A 21,361-nucleotide genomic window follows, 5' to 3' on the forward strand; every position below is an offset into this window, starting at 1 on the left:
GCATAGGAGTGCTATAGCTGGGTCACATGGTAGATCAATTTTTAGCTGTCTAAGGAACCTCCACACTGATTTCCACAATGGCTGGACCAGATTGCATTCCCACCAGCAGTGTAGAAGGGTTCATCTTTTTGCACATCCCCACCAGCATTTATGGTCATTTGTTTTCATGATGGTAGCCAATCTGCCAGGAGTAAGATGGAATCTCAATGTAGTATTAATCTGCATTTCTCTGATGACTAGGGATGTAGAACATTTTTTTTAGATGCTTATATGCCATCCGTATTTCTTCTTTTTAGAACTCCCTATTTAGCTCCATAGCCCATTTTTAATTGGCTTGATTGATTTATTATTATTTAATTTTTTGAGTTCTTTGTATATCTTAGATATTAATCCTCTATCAGATATATAGCTGGCAAAGATTTTTTCCCATTCTGTAAGTTGCCTCTTTGCGTTATTCAAAGTGTCCTTTGCAGTACAAAATCTTTGTAATTTCATGAGGTCCCAGTGGTTAATCTGTGGTTTTATTGCCTAAGCAATTGAGGTTATATTCAGAAGGTCTTTGCCAAGACCAGTATGTTGAAGGCTTCCCCTACTTTTTCTTTTAGCAATTTCAGAGTTTCAGGTCTGATGTTAAGGGCTTTAGTCCATTTTGATTTAATTCTTGTACATTGAAAGAGAGAAGAATCTATTTTCATACTTCTACAGATACATAGCCAGTTTTCCCAGCACCATTTGCTAAAGATGCTGTCTTTTCTCCAATGAGTATTTTAGGCATTTTTGTTGAATATCAGGTGGCTATAGCTACCTGGACTTATATGTGGGTTCTCTATTCTGTTCATTTGATCTATATATCTGCTTTTGTGCCAGTACCATGCTGTTTTTGTTACTATGGCTCTGTAGTATAGGTTAAAATCAGGTATGGTGATACCTCCCGCCTTGTTTATGTTGCTCAGTATTATTTCAGCTATGTGAGGATTTTTGTGTTTCCAAATGAATTTTTGGATTTTTTTTTCTGTTTCCATGAAGAATGCCTTTGGAATTTTGAAGAGGATTGCATTAAATGTGTAGATTGCTTTTGGTAAGATTGCCATTTTCACAATATTGATTCTTCTGATCCAGGAACAATGATATTTTTTTTCCATTTCCTAGTGTCTTCTGCAATTTCGCGCTTGTGTGTTTTATACTTTTCATTGTAGAGGCCCTTTTCTTCCTTTGTTAGATTTATTCCAAGATATTTTATTTTCTAATGCTTCACCTTAAAGCACCTTGAAAAAAGAACAAGGCCAACCAAAAATCAGTAGATAGGAAGAAATAATAATGATTAGGGCAGAAATTAATGAAATAGAAACAAAGAAACAACAACAACAAAAACCAATCCAAAGAATCAATGAGACAAAGAGTTGGTTCTTTGAAAAGATAAACAAGATTGATAAACCCTTAGCAAATATGACTAAAAGAAAGAGAGAAGAGACACAAATTAATAAAATTAGAGATGAAAAAGGTATCATCACAACAGATGCCAGAGAAATTCAAAAAATCATAGGGACATACTATAAAAGCATATACTCCACAAAGTATGAAAGTCTGAAAGAAATGGATGATTTCCTTGGTTTATACGACCTACCTTAATTAAATCAAGATGAGATTAATCACTTAAACACACCTATAACATGCATGGAGATCCAAACAGTTATCAAAAGTCTCCCAACTAAAAAAAGCCCAGGCCCAGATGGATTCACTGCTGAATGTTACCAGACCTTCAGGGAAGAACTAATGCCATTGCTTCTTAAGCTTTTCCATAAAATAGAAAAAGAAGGAATCCTACCAAATTTCTTCTATGAAGCCAGCATCACCCTGATACCCAAACCAGGCAAAGATAGAACAAAAAAAAGAAAATTACAGACCAATCTCCCTCATGAACATAGATACAAAAATTCTCAACAAAATATTGGCAAACAGAATACAAGAATATATCAGTAAGATCATTCACCTGGACCAAGTAGGCTTTATCCCAGAAATGTAGGGATGGTTCAGGATATACAAATCAATAAATGTAATACATTATATAAATGGACTGAAGGTTAAAAATCATATGATCATCTCATTAGACAATGAGAAAGGGTTTGACAAAGTCCAACATGCCTTCATGATAAAAGTCCTAGAGAGACTAGGAATAGAAGGAACATATCTCAATATAATAATGGATATTTATTACAAGCCTACAGCCAGCATACTAATAAATGGAGAAAAACTGGAAGCTTTTCCATTAAAATCAGGACAAGACAATGGTGTCCACTGTCCCCACTTTTATTTAATATAGTACTGAAAATCTTAGCCATAGCAATAAGGCAAGAGACACACATAAAAGGGATTCACACTGGAAAGGAAAAAATCAAGTTATCATTATTTGCAGGTGACATGATTCTATATATAAAGGACCCTAAAGATTCTAACAGCAAACTGTTAGAGCTGATAAACACCCACAGCCACGTAGCAGGATACAATATAAATACACAGATATCAGTAGCATTCCTATATGCTAACAACAATAACACAGTGAATGAAATCAGAAGATCTCTTCCATTCACAAATTAAGACAATTTTAAGAGTAAGAGAGCAGCAAATAATCAGGGTGCCAATATAGTAAGTGTAACTGGGGACATTCTGGGCATGTATGCAAAACCCCTGTCCTGGAAAGTATGGAACACATGGGAACCAGGCAGGACCCTACAAGTTACCACCTATGGGTACCTGGTAATCACAAGGAAATAGATCTTCCTTCCAATGCCATGTTGTTCTGAATGTAACACCAGAGTTTAGACCCAATCTACATCATTTAAACTTGAGATGATATGCAGTACAAAAAGTAGACTAAAACTGCATTTTCTGGTCTGGAGAGATGGCTTAGTCGTTAAGGCTTTTGCTTGTGAGCCACATAAGCCAGATGTACAAGGTAATGCATGTGTCTGGAGTTCATTTACAGTAGCTGAAAGTCCTGGTATGCCCACTCTCTCCCTTTCTCTCTCTCCCTCTCTCTCTCTCTCTCTCATAAATAAAATAAATTTCAAAAAATTAAAAGAAGATTTCGTTTTCTGTCAAGAAGTAGAATAAGGCTTTAGAAAAACTAAGAACAGTATAAGTTTTGGATACTCAAGACTGTAACTTTAAAATGTCCTTGCTCCATAGATATTAGAAACTGGATCTCAGCAAAAGTAAATTTAACATTTTCATCAGCAGGTAAAATATGCTAAAATATGTATTATATTCATTTCACCAGTGCACGAACAAAGGCTCAAAGCTGTTCAGTGTCTAAACTCAAATCAATTTTGATACATTTGGGAACCACCTGTGTATGTGTGTGTGTTGTGTTGGATTCTGTGTATGTGTGTGCATGTGTGCGCACTCGTATGTATGTATATTCCCCTATACTACACTGATGGCTTATAACATACTGATTTAGTTTTCTCAGTGCCTTGCACATATTAGGGACTCAGAAGGTTTATCAGCGCCAGAATATATGCTGAATGATGACTTATAGTACACTTATCCAGTACTTTTACACACACTCTCTTTCCCTAGAAATCTGCAGTCTTTGGTGCTTCCATATAAATTTTAACATTGTTTATTCTATTTTGTGAAGAATTGTACTGGAATTTGGTTGCAATTTTGGTGAATTTGAAGATTGTTTTTGGTAGGCTGGCCATTTTCATAACATTGATTCTTCTTATCCATGAACATGACAGCTCTTCCTATCTACTTGTATGTTCTGTGATTTATTTCAGTGTTTTAATGTTTTCATTGTAGAGGTCTTTCATTTCCATGGTTAAGTTTTAGCCAATGTATTATTTGTGGCAATTGTGAATGGGATTGTTTTCCTGGTTTCTTTCTGTGTATGTTTATCTTTGGCATATAAGATTTCTATGTTTACATGGAACCATAAAAGACCCCAGATAGCCAAAACTATGCTCAGCAAAACACACAGACACATATGCTCACACAAAGACACATACACACATTGTTGAGTGCATCACCATACTTGATCTTAAGCTATAGAACAGAGGAATAGTGGTAAACTTAGTAATGGTACTGACACAAGAACCAACGTAGATCAATGAAATAGAAGGTGACCCAGGTATAAAAGTCCATGTACTTATACACAACTGAGTTTTTTGACAAAGATGTTAAAATCATATTGAAGAAAACACAGCATTTTCAAAACAATTGTGTTGGGAAAACTGAATATCTATATGTAGAAGAAAGAACATAGGCCCTTACCTATCATTCTGCCCAAACCAACTCCAGATGGGTCAAACACGTTCATGTTAGACCTGAAACTCTTAAATGGCTAAAGTAAAAGGTGGGGAGCACACAGCAAAACATAGGCAATGAAAAGAACTTGTTCAATATCTGACTAGGATCCAGGTTGTCCAGGAAGTAAGGTAAATAATTAACAAATGGGCTATCACAAAGCTAAAAGCCTACTATACAGCTAAGGAAGTTCTTGACTGAGTTAAGAGGCAACCTACAGAATGGGAGAAAATCTTTTCAGCTACACACTTGACAGACAAAAAGCTAATATCTAGAGTATATAAGGAGCTGGAAAAATAAACAATTACAAGCAAACAATCCAATAAAAAATGTAAAAAAAGATGTTCAAAATTATTATGCATCTGGGAAATGCAAGTTATAACTATTTTGAGTTTCCATTTTACATCAGTCAGAATAGCAATATTAAGACATCAAACAATACTTATCTGGCAGGGGAAATCCATGGCTTTCCCAGGACAATACATTGTACTCCAAATGGGCCTACCCCTGAGGTTTCCCCAAATGCAGGGATTTAAATAAATAATTTGTGGTAATAGGGGACTGAATATGTGCTTTTCTCTAGTTAAAAACAAAAACAAAAGCAAAACCATCAAATGATAACAAATACTGGTGAGGGTGTGGGGGAAAGGAATCCTTATTATCTATTGGTATGAGTGTAAACTGTACAGCCACTGGGAAAATTAGTGTGAGGGTTCTTCAGAAGGCTAAAGATAGCTGGTTCTACATGTAATCCACCAATATCACTCTTAGGCATTGACCCTAATAATTCTGTACTTAACTATATATGTTTATTGATGTATTTAATCATAGGTAGGATGAGCAAATTAGAGGAAAAGGTAGAGAAAAAGAGAAGATAAATAATCAATATCATGAAAAAAGCTGTTACTATATCACTTCAGTACCTACAAATAGAAAAAAAAAAAGGATAATATTTGGGTATTAAAATCAACTGTATGTCAATAGTTTTTACAAGATGTAATTAATGTACAAATCCTAACATTTTATGTCTGACTTATCAAATCATATAGAAGACATTGAAAACTATTAAAAAAGTCCATTAGATAAATTGAATTCATTAACCAAAGTTTTCATACAAGGAAAGTGGCAAGTTCAGGTCATTTTTATTTTTTAATCTATCCAATATTTTAAGAAGAAAAAAATTGAATATTTTCTTTAAACTATAGCAGAAAATAACCTCTATCATTAAGAAGAAATAAATAAATTTATATCCATACCAAAAATTCTACCTAGTAAAACCTTAATATTAAAACTACACAAGGGCTGAGGACAATATATACTTGTCAGGCACTTGCTTTACAAAGCCTGACAGCCCAGGTTTGATTCCCCAGCACCCATATAAAGTCGGATGCCCAAAGTGGCACATGGATCTGAAATTTGCAGCAACAGGATGTGGCATCATGCCAATTCTTTATTTCTCTCTCTTCCTCTCTCTGTGTCATGCTTTCCTTTCTGTACCTCATAAATAAATAAATAAATAAGATATACAGATACACTTCAAGGGAAACATCATGGGCCAATATTCCCATAAAAATAAGTATAGATATTACCAACTAAATAATGAAAACCTGAGAAATTTTTTTATTAAATATATACTTTGTATGAATATATCATGTGTTGGTTCCATACTTTTCCTCCTCTATGCAAATATACAAAGAAAGCAATTGAGTGATTTCTGTATATTGAACTATCTCTGAATGCCTGGGATAAAGCCTGCTTGATTGAAGTGTATAATGCTTTTGATGTATTGTTGAATTCCATTTGCAAGGATTTTGTTTAAGATTTTTGTATCTAACCTCATCAGGGATAGAGGACTGTAGTTTTCTTATTGTATCTATGTCTGGTTTTGGTGTTAGGATGATGTTAGCTTCATAGAAGGAGTTGGGAGCATTCCCTATTCTCCAGTTATGTGAAACATGTTAAGAAAAAGTAGTTTCAGTTCTCCAATGATGGTTTGGTAGTATTCAGTTGAGAAACCATCTGTTCCTGGACTTTTCCTTTTGAGGAAGTCTTTGGTTACATTTTCAATCTTGATTGATGTAATAGGATTATTTAATAGATTTATCTGTCTGAGTATAATTTGGGTAGGTGGTATGTGCCTAGGAATTGATTTCGTCTGAGTTGTCCAATTTTGTGGAATAGAGGCTTTGAAGTGAAATGAAAAAATGGGAAGGAAAGAGGATGTAAATGATAAAAAGAAAAGAGAGAGGGAGAAGAAAATAAACATCTCATGAATTTTGGGGTTCTGGGCCAACAGCTGAGAAAGAGGAAAGTAGGTCCTTAATGGTAGGGATGCAGTGAGAATTCTGTAGTTGTTTATAGTGTCCAAACAAAATCTTGAGACAAAAGGAAAGCATATTTTAGAGATGCAAGATGAAAAAGATGAGCTCTGACCTCTGACTTCTGCTCTATCCATTTTAAATAGTAGTTTGAATAAAAGTCCATTCTTGAGAAATCATTTGTGTAGTTCATTATTCAGTTCCTTTGACTTGAAATAGAAAGGTTCCAAATTGCTCTCTGCATTTCTGCCAAAATTTTGTGAAGAATTGGGTGGCAGGTGTTTCATTCTGTAGTCATTCTTAGAAGGGTTTGTTCCCATGTTTGAATGAAGTCACTTGTATACTTCCCCCTCTCCCAAATCTTTCATTTAGCCTTTCCTCAAATCTATTATTCTGAAGTACAGTGCAATGTTAACCCATTTATAATTGCAGCAATCCTGCATTTTTCTTTCTATTTTGCCTTGTTGTGCCAAGCACAGCAGAGCTAAATTCTTGGCAGAATTTTTTTTCTTTTAATAATAGAAAATAGCAATGTGTGGAGTACAGGGAGATGAAGAAAAATCTCAGATAATTGAGGAGGAGGGGCTTCTCATGAGCCATTTCTTATATATAAAAGTTAGCTCCTAAGAAATAAACTGAGGTACCTTCAATCTGTGGGGTTATAATTAGCTAAAAATAATTCCCCCAAGAATAGGAAATAGCAAAATCCCAATATAAAATAAGTTGAGTCCAACTCTACAGTATAATTCCCATAACATTCTACTGGGTGATATTCCATTCCTTTTTGTTACAAATGATAAAATTTATGCACATAGATGTTAAATAACTTGGTTAAAATAAAAGAATAACTTTTACTAATGGGATTTAAAATTTATATTTTGTTCCACACCCTACTGTGTATTTCCCTAGGTCAGGGAATTTTATTACTATACCTCAAAGATCTATGACTAATACCTGATATGGCATAGATTCCTAATGAATGTGCATTGAATACAAAATCTATAGAATCAAGTGTAACACATATGACTAGAGCATTCCAATTTTCTTAGAAGTACAAGAAACAAAAAAGCAAAGATATAATCAACTAAGGACCCATAGAATTTGGAGATGAACTTATAATGCAAGTACTTGAAGATAAAATCATATTAATAAATCAAATCACTTTAAGGTTGCTGACATGGCTAGCAAATTCAATGACTGGATCCTAATTCATATCAGCTCAGAGTCTTCAGGATATTTCAGTATTCATAAAAACAAGTTTTGTTATTCACGTGAAGGTTCTGACCCTCATATTGTACTATTTACTCTAATGGGATGCAGCAATAATGACTGACAGCCAATCACATCTAGTTAGACAAACTAACTCATCCATACAGAATTAATGTTGATTGTCAATTTTACAGTTTGTTATTTGTTTTATTTTATGTTGTTGTTACTTTAGATTAGAGTTCTTCAGTTTTTGGAGAATTACCTGGCATTTTATGCAAACTTATAAATGTGTTATTTCTGTATTTGGGGTTGGGTAATGAACCTATGAGTCTAAATTTATTAGACACTATGCTAAGCATTATGGCCTGTATGCTTCCTGAGCTAGTTACTTTACTCATTATACTGTGAAAAATATACCTGGGGCTGGAGAGATGGATTAGTGGTTAAGGCATTGCCTGCAAAGCCTAAGGACCCATAATCTACTCTCCAGATCCTACATAAGCCAGAAGCACAAAGGTGATGTAAGTACAAGATCACACATGTGCAGTAGGTGGTGCAAGCATCTGGAATTCTGTTGCAGTGGCTGAGGCCCTGGCATGCCAACAATCTCTCTCTCTTTCTCTCTCTCTCTGTCTTGCTCACGCTCTCTGAAAAATAAAAAACAACTGATGAAACCATCTTGAGCAAAGAAATTTATTCTGGCTCATAGTTTGAGGGTATGTTCCATCAAGCAGGAAAGCCATGGTCATGAGGGCAATTCTCAGCTGTGGTGGCAGGAGTGCAAGGCAGTGGTCTTATTGTGTTCACAATCAGGAAGCAGAGGGAGTTGAAGCCTGGTACTCATCTACCCATTCCCCATAGATCAACTAAAGACAGAAGTCATAGTGAAAAGCACACAAAAAAATTAATCAATATGGCCACATTGGAAAGAGGGTCAGAGATGTCAATTGACTTCCCACTCACAAGCCCACCTTTGGAAAGTTTTATCTTTCCAAAAGCTGGGATTACAGACCATCAGTATTGTACCAACCATGCCCAGGATGATTCACTTCAATTCTAACAACTCCCTTTGACTCTTAACAATCTTCTGAAGATATTGCTTAATAGCCATCTGGTGGTTTGATTTCAACTATTTCTTGTCAGTGGAATCAGGCTGATCCCAGTTGGTCTGATCTGATCTGATGTTGAATAGATAGGGGACAAGTGACACATACCAAGAAGTTAGTGCCAATAACCATTTATGGTCAATTTTAAGCAACCTAGAGATATGGAAGAAGTGCTTACAAAAGGCTTATATGGTATCCATGCTTATATTTTAATTCTATCTTTCTTATATTTTAGCAGTTCAAGAAAATAAAACTGTTTATGTTTATTGGAAGTTGTATATTTTAATAATGCTAACTGATTTTTAACAAGAGGACCAACACAGGCAAATATTTTAATAAACATAGTTTGAAAATTCAGGACTTGTTTATAGATGTTTATAGATGTATTCCTTAGGTGACAAATGTCCAGTCCCTGTGAATCACAAGGATAACTGGAGTGCAGTGTCAGGACATATCTAATTATCTTAAAGAGAATAGTTACAATACATAAAAACATGTATCTGGAAAAGTACCACTAGCAGCTCTAGTATGGAGGACAACAGCTTAGTAAAATGTTCTCCTAGGTGTCACATATGAGGAGGCTTATATAATACATAGATAAGCAACAATTACCATCACTACACAGAACAGCTACTCAAAAATGATTTATATATTAACTCAGCTTGTGCTTTTGAAGTAACATTTAGAGTTTTATGCTCAGTAGGACAATAAGTTTATGGTAGTAACAAAAATAAAAGCTCCATACCTCTTACAAATTTAGGGAATAGTGCTAGTGTCTACAAAATGACTCATTTTGGATGTAAAAATGAACATTGCACATACAATAAGAAAAAAAAATACTTACTTAAGGCAAATAGATGCAGAGCAGTGTTTGCAAAGAATATTGCCCCAATGCCAAATCTTTGATCAGAATGGCACTGATTAAAAATATCAAAACTGTCAAAAGAATTTCACGAGTCATTTTAAATGCAGATAGTCCAAATATAATGTGAACTGTATAAAACAGAGCACATATTGGCCATTTCATATAAATTGAAATTGCATGTCTAACTGAGCAAACTTTTGCATAAAACATAAAGTTCACTAAACATTAGTCTCAGATATATCAGATATTAAATGTGCTAAAATCACTTTAATACAGTTGCTTATCAAGTATTCATTTAAGACGCTAACATAAGTGAATATTTAAATGAACCTTGATTTATCAAGATTGCTTCTTTCTTAAGTTGTCAAAACTGAAAAAAATAGCAGAAAGCACAAGCAATTATCTCAATAAAACATAAAATCTTGATATCTTTCATTGTACATGTATACCACATTATATATTATAAGATCTTTAAACCTCACATTATTAACAATAAAATATATTAACTATTCGCAATTATTCCAGTAACACAATTAGCCCCTTTCAATATTGGGAAGCGGTGCATATGGACAAGTGATAGACATGTTATGGTCAGTCTATGTTGTCACTTTGATTTGGTTTGGAATCACATAGGAGACATGCATATAGATACATCTATGAGAATATTGCAGAGATTTGACTAAGGAAGAAAGATTCACCCTGACTATAAGCAGCACCACCATGTATGATTAGTTTCCTGGCAGAATGGAAAGGATAAAGGATGAAGCCCGTGAGCACAGCATTCCCTGTATTCTGCTTGTCAACCTCAAATGCACTGTGGCCAGATGCCTCGCACTCCTGCTACTAGGACTTCCATCATGATGGACTGTGTCTTCTGCTAATCCATGATTCCCAAAAGATCCTTCTCCCTTAAGTTATTTACCACAAGAATGAGAAAAGTAGCTGTATTCTCCCTCTCTCTCGTTCTCTGTCTCTCATTTCAGGCTAATGAGACTATGAGCTATCCATTGTGTTGGATTCTCTAAGCAGTGAGGTCATAGATGGCTTCCTTATATATGCCCACTTGTACTGTGATATCATTTCAAGAATACTGTGAGGAAATGATGGGCTAATGCAAAGCTAATCTTCTGTAGTGTCTAGATAATACTTTATTCCACTAGACTGTAAGAATTTGACCTTGTATTTTATTCAGCAATTCTTTGGGATATTATTTACTCATGTTCTAGCTTTCCAGTTTGTGGAGCTGTTTTTTCCAGAGATTTTGTTTGTCCAGACTACACACATATGTCTATGATGCCTTCTGGCAGAAAGCCGTATTGTTTTTTTTTTAAATCATCTGAACACATAAAAGTCAATTATAATGATTCCAATTAAATGCCATACTATAAATAAAGAAAATTCTGGATGCCAAGGGTTAGCAATAAAAAATTAGTAGGAAGAGGACGAGGAGTTTTATAGTAGGGGAACTATTCTCCATGTTGTTATAAGAGTAACCATATGACATTTATTTATCAAAACTGATTGAATGTACAACACCAGTAGTGAAAACATATATAATCAAAGTCTTTGATTGAAAATGTTGGGTCGCCATGGTCTTATGACTTATAATAAATCTACCATTCTGGTATTTGATGCACATTCTGCACTTAGATTCATGGTATTACAAAACTTATAAAAATAAAACTGCTCTCTAAAAGCCCAGCTTTAAAACAACAAATCTATGATATAATGGGAAACAAGATGCTATGTTACATTGAACAAATCATGTCAAGTTCTACCATGTCAATCCCAGTGCATGGAAGGAAAATATGGGACCAGAGAACAAAGCCACACATGTGCAATGTTTTATCAGGTAGTATCTACACAAAAATGGACCTATTTGGCTAATGGACATTAAAATTCAGCTTTGAGGAACAAATTCTAGAAAAGTAGGCTGGAGTTCAGAGAAGTTGAAGGACTTTCCTTACCTACTGCAATCCTACTCTTTAATGTTCCTCAGTGTCCTCTGCTTAACATTACTGTTTCCCAACAATCTACTCACAATGATTGAATTCATATATAGATTCTCCTTTGGAGGAGAGACCAGCCAAATGAAATAGCTTAATTGTCCTGCCAATTTATTTTTTCCAGTAATTGGCATTCTGGTTTATTTATTAGTGTCCCAGTAGATGCTTTCTCTCATATATCTAAGGTCCATCATGGACAATGGACATGCCAGAGACTCAACAAATATTTTTATATCTTATAAAGCTATAAAGCTGTTCTTGGGATATGTGTATATATATGTGTGTGTATATATATGGTAGGGTCTCACTCTGGTCCAGGTTGACCTGGAATTAACTATATAGTCTCAGGGTGGCCTTGAACTCACGGTGATCCTCCTGCCTCTGCCTCCCTAGTGCTGGGATTAAAGGCGTGGGCCACCATGCCCAGCTATGAATATTTTTAAGTCATTTTAAAGCAGTGATTCTCAAAATTTCCTCATATGACAGAAGCAATAGCCTTCCCTGAGAATTCCAAAAAATTCAAATAGGACCCTGTTGCAGTCAGGTTAGCATTGCTGTTAGAAATCACCCAACCAAGAGCAGCTTCTGGGAAAAAGAGATTTATTTTGGCTTACAGGCTCAAGGAGAAGCTCCACAATGGCAGGGGAAAACGATGGCATGAGCAGAGGGTGGACATCATCCTCTGGCCAACATAAGGTGGACCACAGCAACAGGAGGGTGTGCCCAACACTGGCATGGGGAAGCTGGCTATAACACCCATAAGCCCGCCCCCAACAATACACTCCCTCCAGGAGGCGTTAATTCCCAAATCTCCATCAGCTGGGAACCTAGCATTCAGAACACCTAAGTTTATGGGGGACACCTGAATCAACCACCACATCCCACCCCTGCCCCCCATAAACTGATATCCATACATGATGCAAAGTACAATGCATTCAGTCTGACTTGAAAAGTCCCCGGGCTGGAGAGATGGCTTAGCAATTAAGCGCTTGCCTGTGAAGCCTAAGTACCCCGGTTTGAGGCTTGATTCTCCAGGTCCCACATTAGCCAGAGGCACAAGGGGTGCATGCATCTGGATTTCATTTGCAGTGGCTGGAGGCCCTGGCGCACCCATTCTCCCTCTCTCTCTCTCTCTCTCTCTCTCTCTCTCTCTCTCTCTCTCTCTCTCTCTGTCTGTCTCTGCCTCTTTCTCTCTCTATCACTCTCAAACAAATAAATAAAAAATGAACAAAACCAATTTAAAAGTCCCCATAGTTTTTGTCAATCCCAATGATGTTCATACATCCCCATAGTCCAAGATCTTTTGACTGAGCCATAATACCAACAAATAACCTCAAAAAACCCATAATGACACAGAATAAATATTCACACTGCAAAAGATGGCATTGGGCATAGCCCAATTCAATCAATACAAGATTTAAAACAACCAGGGCAAATATCAAACTCTGTAGCTTCAAGTCCAGCAATTCTAGCCAGTGACAAATCTTCAAGTCTGTTAATTCTAACCAGCAACAAGTCTCTGGAATTCCCATTCCACCCCTCCAGCTAGGCTACTCACAGTCCTTGGAAACTTCATCGGGGCCAGCAGCTCCTTGGCAGCCATCTCATGGTCCCGGCATCTCCACTGGGTCTCCACTGCAATCCACAATTCATCCTCATGGCCCAATGGGGTCTCTATGCAGGCAACCAGCAAACCCACTTCACACTGCCATGGCCATTTCCAAAACACAAGACCATGTTGCAAACTCAATGACCCTCTTTCCAGCATTTCTTATACTCCATGATACCAGGTAGGGCGCCAATTTGTTAATCCAGGGGGGATTAAAGCAGACTTTGAAGAACAGGACACCTTGAGCACTCCGGCCCTTTCAAAAGTCTACATTCTTCTTGTTGCCCCAGTGCAGGTCAGCTAGCCCAGTCTCATAGGTTGTAATCTCTCAGTTGCAGCTGAACAGGCAACAGTTCACCCAATGATTTTTCTTTCTGTGCCATATCCCTCTGCACACACCAGTTCATTTCTACACAAAGCAACCCTGCACAACTTCTCAGGACATGGGCACAAGAGCAAGCTTCTCACACAAACTGCTAGTCCAGTCAAGGCAAAGCTTTTTCTCACCCTCATAAGCCAAACCTCACAGTCCATAGTTCTTACTGCATTCAGGTCTTGCAGCTCAGACCAGAACAGTCCATCAAGCTGTACTTACAGCACTGCAAGGCATCTCTTAGGCCAAAGTTTCAAATCCTCCCACATTCCTCTTGAAAATCAGCTCCAAAAGGCCAAAGCCACACAGTTGGGTGTCTAGCAGCAACCCCACTTCTAGTACCACTATATTGTTGCAGTCAGGTTCGCATTGCTGTTAGAAATCACCCAACCAAGAGCAGCTTCTGGGAAAAAGAGATTTATTTTGGCTTACAGGCTCGAGGGGAAGCTCCACAATGGCAGGGGAAAACGATGGCATGAGCAGAGGGTGGACATCACCCTCTGGCCAACATAAGGTGGACCATAGCAACAGGAGGGTATGCCCAACACTGGCATGGGGAAGCTGGCTATAACACCCATAAGCCCGCCCCCAATAATACACTCCCTCCAGGAGGCATTATTTCCCAAATCTCCATCAGCTGGGAACCTAGCATTTAGAACACCTAAGTTTATGGGGGACACCTGAATCAAACCACCACAGACCCCACCTATCACTACTGAGTTGGTATTCTGAAGGACTCAAAAACTGAGGTTTAGTAGCTCTCCCTGTGTGATGTTGATGTGTGCTGACATTTAAGAGACACTTCTTTAGAGTTCAGTCTAATGAAGTAGTGAAATATTTGAGCCTCTAGGTAGGAACAGGTAGGAACAAATAGGCTCTGGTAAGTCCAGGCAGACCACACTAACCTGAGTCTATCTGAAGTGCTCTTTGATAGGGCTTGATAGATCATGGTGGAGAAGGCATTGGAGGCAGCAGCAGCTGCAGATATGGTGAAAAGATATTAGTGAGGAAGCAAATGCTGATACTCAGATGGCTTCCTCATTTTCCTTTTCACTCAGTTTTAGACTTCAACTCATAATATGTTGCTATTCCCATTGAGTATGGGTGTTTCTTCATCAGCTAAACCTCTCTGGGAAGACCCTCACAGATATTCCCAGAAGTGACTCTCCTAAAAGATTCAAACTTAGTCCAGTTAGTAATGAAGTCTGCCCACAGAGGCTCTCAAGACCACATCACTGAAGCAGACCTAAAATGAACTCAACAAGGCTCAGGGAAATTTGTGGAAGAGGGGGCAGAAAGAATATCAGAGCCACACGTTGGGTTATGATACACAGAAACATTGCCTCCTACTCATAACTGATGGCTAACCCCACAATGCAAGACCCATATTCCACAACAAGGAGAGTCCCTTCAGAGGGCTAACAATGGCACCAACTTGACTGTATTTACTGAGTACAAAACTAATAAAAATAAATAAATAAATAATGAAGTCTGCCAACCATCACAAGAAGAGAAGCAAATGGGTTTGACCTTAGCCACCAACACACACACACACACACACACACACACACACACACACACACACACAAATATGCACACACAGGCTGTGTGTGTGTGTGTGTGTGTGTGTGTTGTTTTTCCCTCTGTCACTGCTACTGACCAATGTTCCTTCAACTAGGAGCATTCCCTTCATGGCTGAGGATATATATCTCATCAAGGGAAGTGAACACTTTTAACAGGGCAATGCTGGGTTCCATTAAAATGATTTTCATGTCTGTGTTCTAACCCACTGTTTCTATTGCTGTTTTTCTCTTAAGGAATGAAAAGAGAGCTGGGCATGGTGGTGCACACCTTTAATCCCAGCACTCAGGAGGCAGAGGCAAGAGGATCACTGTGAGTTCGATGCCACCATAAGACTCCATAGTGAATTCCAGGTCAGCCTGGGCTAGAGCGAGACCCTACCTCAAAACACCAAAAAGGAAAAAGAAAAAGAAAAGAATAAAAAGAGAATAGCATTGTGCCACATTTTGTTTTCATTCATTGAGAAATTTCTGTCATTCCTTAAATACTGGTTATAGATAAGACATTAGCCAAATTTCTATAAAACATATACCATGGTCAGCATGGAAGAATTTCTATATCAATTCATCTGATCTATATAGGAGAAATGAAGAGAGAAATATAAAGGCACAGAGAAATGGGGACAGGCATAAAGATGTAGTAGATAGAGATAGGAGTGAAACAAGTTCTTCCCACATTTCAGGAAATTTTATTCCACAATGTCACCTAACTCCTCACCCCTACAGTCTCCATTAAGCTGGTGTCACCATCTCTGGCTCAGTAATGCACATAAGAAAGTTCACTGAAGATGGTGCCCCTGACTGTTGTGAAGGTTTATCAAAACACATTGCTCAGCTCCTACTTCTAGAGCCTCACATGGAGGTGGTTTGATAGACGTTGTAAGGTCAATTGAAGAGGAAAGGGGGAAATAGCCATTCCTGTTTCTTTTTCTTTTTTTTTTTTTAATTTTATTTTTTTTATTTTTTAAACTTAATTTGTTAGTTTTCTTTTCAGCAAATACAGGCAGTTTGGTACCATTGTTTAGGCTCATCCATGATTTACCCCTTACCAATGGACCCTCCTTGTTGATGTAAATGAGTCATGCATTGTGGAGTTAGCCCACAGTTATTGGTAGGATAAATGTCTCTGCATATCATGACCCAACATGTGACTCTGATATTCTTTCCGCCCCCTCTTCCGCAAAATTTCCCAGAGCCATGTTGGGTTCATTTTTGGTCTGCTCCAGTGCTGAGGTGTTGGGGGCCTCTGAGGCTCTGGCTCTCTGATTGGTAGTTGATTTTTCTCTGTGTTGGTCTCCTTCCCCTTTGTGCTGGTATCCATTTCACAGGAAAACATCACCCTTGCTTGTTTGGCCAAATGTCCTTAGTTTCAGTCCGGCCCCTTTTGAGGTATGTTGGGGCAGCTCTCTCCTTAGGATCTGCATCTATCTGAAAAAGAGAAGGAGATTCTCCAACGGAGAGTAAGTTAGCACCCGGAAAATTGAGATAACACTTACTTTTTTGATAGAGAGTTTGATAGGTGTAGGCCCTCTTGTACCCCATGATTGATGGTAGCTTGATATTGGAGAGTGGGCTTGTGTTTGGGTATGGTTCTGACTTGTTTCCCAGCTCCAGCTATGGGTCTTGTACCACTGAGGGGATCAGTTAGCCAAATCAAGAGCAGTAGGTTTCCCCACCATGGCTGTGTGCCACTATTGCACTTGTGTGGGCATCACATCAGGTTATTTGTTGCTAATTAGGTTAGACTATGAGTTGTTTGGGCAGATATTGGTCATTTCCCCCAGTCGCCCATGTAGCACCTTCTGGCACTAGACATGCTGATTGTCTGGGGACTGACTCTCTCCTGGCTTCCAACCATGCTGTTCCATTTCACGTGTCAGCTGAGTATGGAGTCTTCAGCAATAGGGTCTTACCACTGACCTTTGGTGGGTCATCAAGTACTCTGACAGAAGTCTGTCATTGTTTTGGGAAACCTTATAGGTTTCTCTGATCAAAAGCTCATTGTGGATGATAGCTTCAAGCTGGTAGTGGGGGTTACAGGTCAGTGCGCACTAAGAAAATGAGGAAAAACATAACTAATATACAAGAGTTAGAGAGGAGAGAGAGAGAGGGGAGAGGGGAAGAGGGAGGGAGGGAAGATGTAGAAGATTTAGGTTAGTCTTGCTCCTACCCTCTCCAGTTATTTTGTTTTTACTTTAAGCATTGCTAACTATATAAGAAAACTTTAAAATATTTTTCTATGCCTAAATTTTTTTTTCTTTAAAAAAAACTTTTATTGATAACTTCTATACTTACAGACAATAAACCATGATAATTCCCTCCTCTCACCCATTTTTCCCTTTACAAAACCACTCTCCATAATATCCACACCCTCTCTCCATTAGTCTCTCTTTTATTTTATTATTTTTTTTTAATTTAATTTATTAGTTTTCTTTTCAGTAAATACAGGCAGTTTGGTACCATTATTTAGGCTCATCTGTGATCTACCCCCTCCCATTAGACCCTCCTTGTTATTGAAAATGGGTCGTGCATTGTGGAGTTAGCCCCCAGTTATTAGTATGATAAATGTCTCTAAAAATCATGACCCAACATGTAACTCTGACATTCTTTCTGCCCCCTCTTCCGCAAGATTTCCCTGAGCCATGTTGTGTTCATTTTTGGTCTGCTTCAGTGCTGAGGTGTTGGGGGCCTCTGAGGCTCTGGCTCTCTGATTTGGTAGGAGTTGATTTTTCTCTGCATTGATCTCCTTCCCCTTTGTGCTGGTATCCAGTTCACAGGAAAACATCACCCTTGCTTATTTCGCCAGTTGTCCTTAGTTTCAGTTGGGCCCCTTCTGAGATATGTTGGGGCAGCTCTCTTCTTAGGATCTGCATCTATCTGGAAAAGAGAAGCAGATTCTCCAACGGAGAGTAAGTTAGCACCCAGAAAATTGAGATAACACTTACTTTTTTGATAGACAGTTTGATAGGTGTAGGCCCTCTTATACCCCGTGATTGATGGTAGCTTGATATTGTAGAGTGGGCTTGTGTTTGGGTATGGTTCTGACTTGTTTCCCAGCTCCAGCTAAGGGTCTAGTACCACTGAGTGGATCAGTTAGCCAAATCAAGAGCAATTGATTCCTCACCATGGCTGTGTACCACTATTGCACTTGTGTGGGTATCACACCCGGTTAATTGTTGCTACTTAGGTTAAACAATGTGTTGCTTGGACAGATCTTGGTCACTTCCCCCAGTCGCCTATGTAGCGCCTTCTGGCACTAGACACGCTGACTGTCTGGGGACTGACTCTCTCCTGGCTTCCAGCCATTTCATTCCATTTTACGTGTCAGCTGCGTATGGAGTCTTCAACAATAGGGTCTTACCACTGGCCTTTGGTGGGTCATCAATTACTCTGACAGAAGTCTGTCATTGTTTTGGGAAACCTTGTAGGATTCTCTGATCAAAAGCTCATTGTGGATTGTAGGCCCAAGCTGGAAGTGGGGGTTACAGGTCAGTGTCCACTAAGAAATTGAGGAAAAAGATAACTAATATACAAGAGTTAGAGAGGAGAGAGATAGAGGGGAGAGGGGGAGAGGGAGGGAAGTAAGATGTAGGAGATTTAGGTCAGTCTTGATCCTACCCTCTCCAGTGTCTTGTGGTTCAGGTGTTTCCTGTAAGGGACTAGTGAAGGTTCAGTCATTTGGTCTGTCTTTTAGGAAGTAGAATTTTATGGTATCATTTCCGTTTGGGTCCGGATTACTGTTTTCAACCCTTTGATTCCCTCCCCGCCCTCCCATCCATCTTATTGTCTATTCCATGAGGTACTTGGTGGGTATGTAAGGCATCTTGGGCAAATTCAGGTTAGGTGTTGCAGATGAGTGAGACTATGTGTCGATTTTTTTTTCTGTGATTGGGTAAGTTCGCTGAGAATGATCTGTTCCAGGTTCAACCATTTTTCCTCAAATTTCTTTATGTCGTTTTTTCTTACTGCTGTATAGAATTCCATTGTGTAGATATACCACATCTTTGTTATCCATTCTTCTAATGATGGACATCTGGGTTGATTCCAGCTTTTAGCTATTACGAATTGAACCGCTACAAACATGGTTGAGCAAATCTCTCTGGCTTTTGGTTTGAAGGTTTTAGGGTAGATGCCCAGTAATGGTATAACTGGGTCTGTTGGTATTTCTATAGTCAGCTTTTTCAGGAGTCCCCATATTGCTTTCCAAAGTGGTTGTACCATCCTGCATTCCCACCAACAGTGAATGAGTGTCCCTGCTTCTCCACATCCTCGCCAGCATTTATTTTCATTTGACCTTTTGATGTTGGCTATCCTTATTGGGGTAAGGTGGAATCTCATAGTTGTTTTAATTTGCATTTCTCTGATGATTAGGGATGATGAACATTTTCTTAGGTGTGTGTTTGCCATTTGTATCTCTTCCTCTGTGAATTGCCTGTTTAACTCTGTGCCCCATTTTGTGAGTGGGGTATTTGTCTTCTTATTGTTTAGACTTTTGAGTTCTTTGTAAATTCTAGAGATAAGGCCTCTATCAGTTGGATAACCTGCAAATATTTTCTCCCACTCTGTGGGTATTCTATTGGCTTTGTTTATTATATGCTTACCTGCAAAGAAACTCTTCAGCTTCATATGATCCCAATGGTTGAGTGACTGTTTAAGAACTTGAGCCACTGGGGTTTTATTCAGGAAGTCTTTTTCCATTCCTATATCATGGAAAGTACTTCCTAAATTTTCTTCCAGTAGTTTTCGAGTTTCTGGTCTTATGTTGAGGTCTTTGATCCATTTGGATTTGAGTGTTGTGCATGGTGAAATGTGTGGATCAAGTTTTAGTTTCTTGCATGTGGTTATCCAGTTTGTCCAGCACCATTTGTTGAAGATGCTATCTTTTTTCCAGTCTATATTGTTTGGGCCTTTGTCGAATATCAAGTAGCTATAGTTGCTTGGCCCAAAATCCGGGTCCCCAAGTCTATTCCATTGGTCTATACTCCTGTTTTTATGCCAGTACCATGCTGTTTTTATTACTATGGCTTTGTAGTATAACTTTATATCGGGTATGGTGATGCCACCAGAGGTATTTCTTTTGCTGAGGATATGTTTGGATATGCGAGGCCTTCTGCCTTTCCATATGAAATTTGAGATCATTTTTTCTATGTCTGTGAAGAACATTGTAGGGATTTTAATTGGAATTGCATTAAATCTATATATTGCCTTTGGTAGGATTGTCATCTTCACAATGTTAATTCTGCCTATCCAGGAGCATGGGAGGTCTTTCCATCATTTCAAGTCCTCCTCAATTTCTTTTTTGAGAGTTTTTATATTTTCGTTGTATAGATCTTTTACTTCCTTGGTTAACGTTATTCCAAGGTATTTTATTTTATTTTTTGCTATTGAAAATGGGACTATGTCCTTTATTTCTTTTTCTGTGTCTTTGTCATTTGCATACAGAAATGCTTCCAATTTTTGTGCGTTGATTTTGTATCCTGCTACTTTGCTATAGGAGTTAATCACCTTCAGGAGTTTTGGGATGGAGTCTCTCGGGTCTCTTACATATACAATCATGTCATCAGCGAATAGAGCTAACTTAACTTCTTCCTTTCCAAATTGTATCCCTTTTATTTCCTTCTCCTGCCTTATTGCTTGGGCTAGGACTTCCAGAACTATGTTGAAAAGCAGAGGTGAGAGAGGACATCCCTGTCTTGTTCCTGATCTCAATGGGAATTCCTCCAGTCTCTCTCCATTAAGAATTATTTGGGCCTTTGGAGCTTTGTATATTTCCTTTATTATATTAAGATGTGAACCGGCCATGCCGATTCTCTCCAATGTTTTGATCATGAAGTGATGTTGTATCTTGTCAAAGGCCTTCTCTGCATCTATCGAAATGATCATGTGATTTTTATGTTTAAGCTTGTTTATGTGGTGTATTACATTGACAGATTTTCGTATGTTGAACCACCCTTGTGTTCCTGGGATAAATCCCACTTGGTCAAGGT

General features: G+C 38.2%; 1 pseudogene; it reads left to right on the forward strand.

The window, feature by feature from the left end:
* The first annotated feature begins 4,746 nt into the window (after positions 1–4,746).
* On the forward strand, positions 4,747–4,890 carry LOC123461012 (annotated as a pseudogene).
* The last annotated feature ends 16,471 nt before the right edge of the window (positions 4,891–21,361 follow it).

Source organism: Jaculus jaculus, chromosome 5 (assembly GCF_020740685.1).
Source record: "Jaculus jaculus isolate mJacJac1 chromosome 5, mJacJac1.mat.Y.cur, whole genome shotgun sequence".
Classification (NCBI taxonomy): Eukaryota; Metazoa; Chordata; class Mammalia; order Rodentia; family Dipodidae; genus Jaculus; species Jaculus jaculus.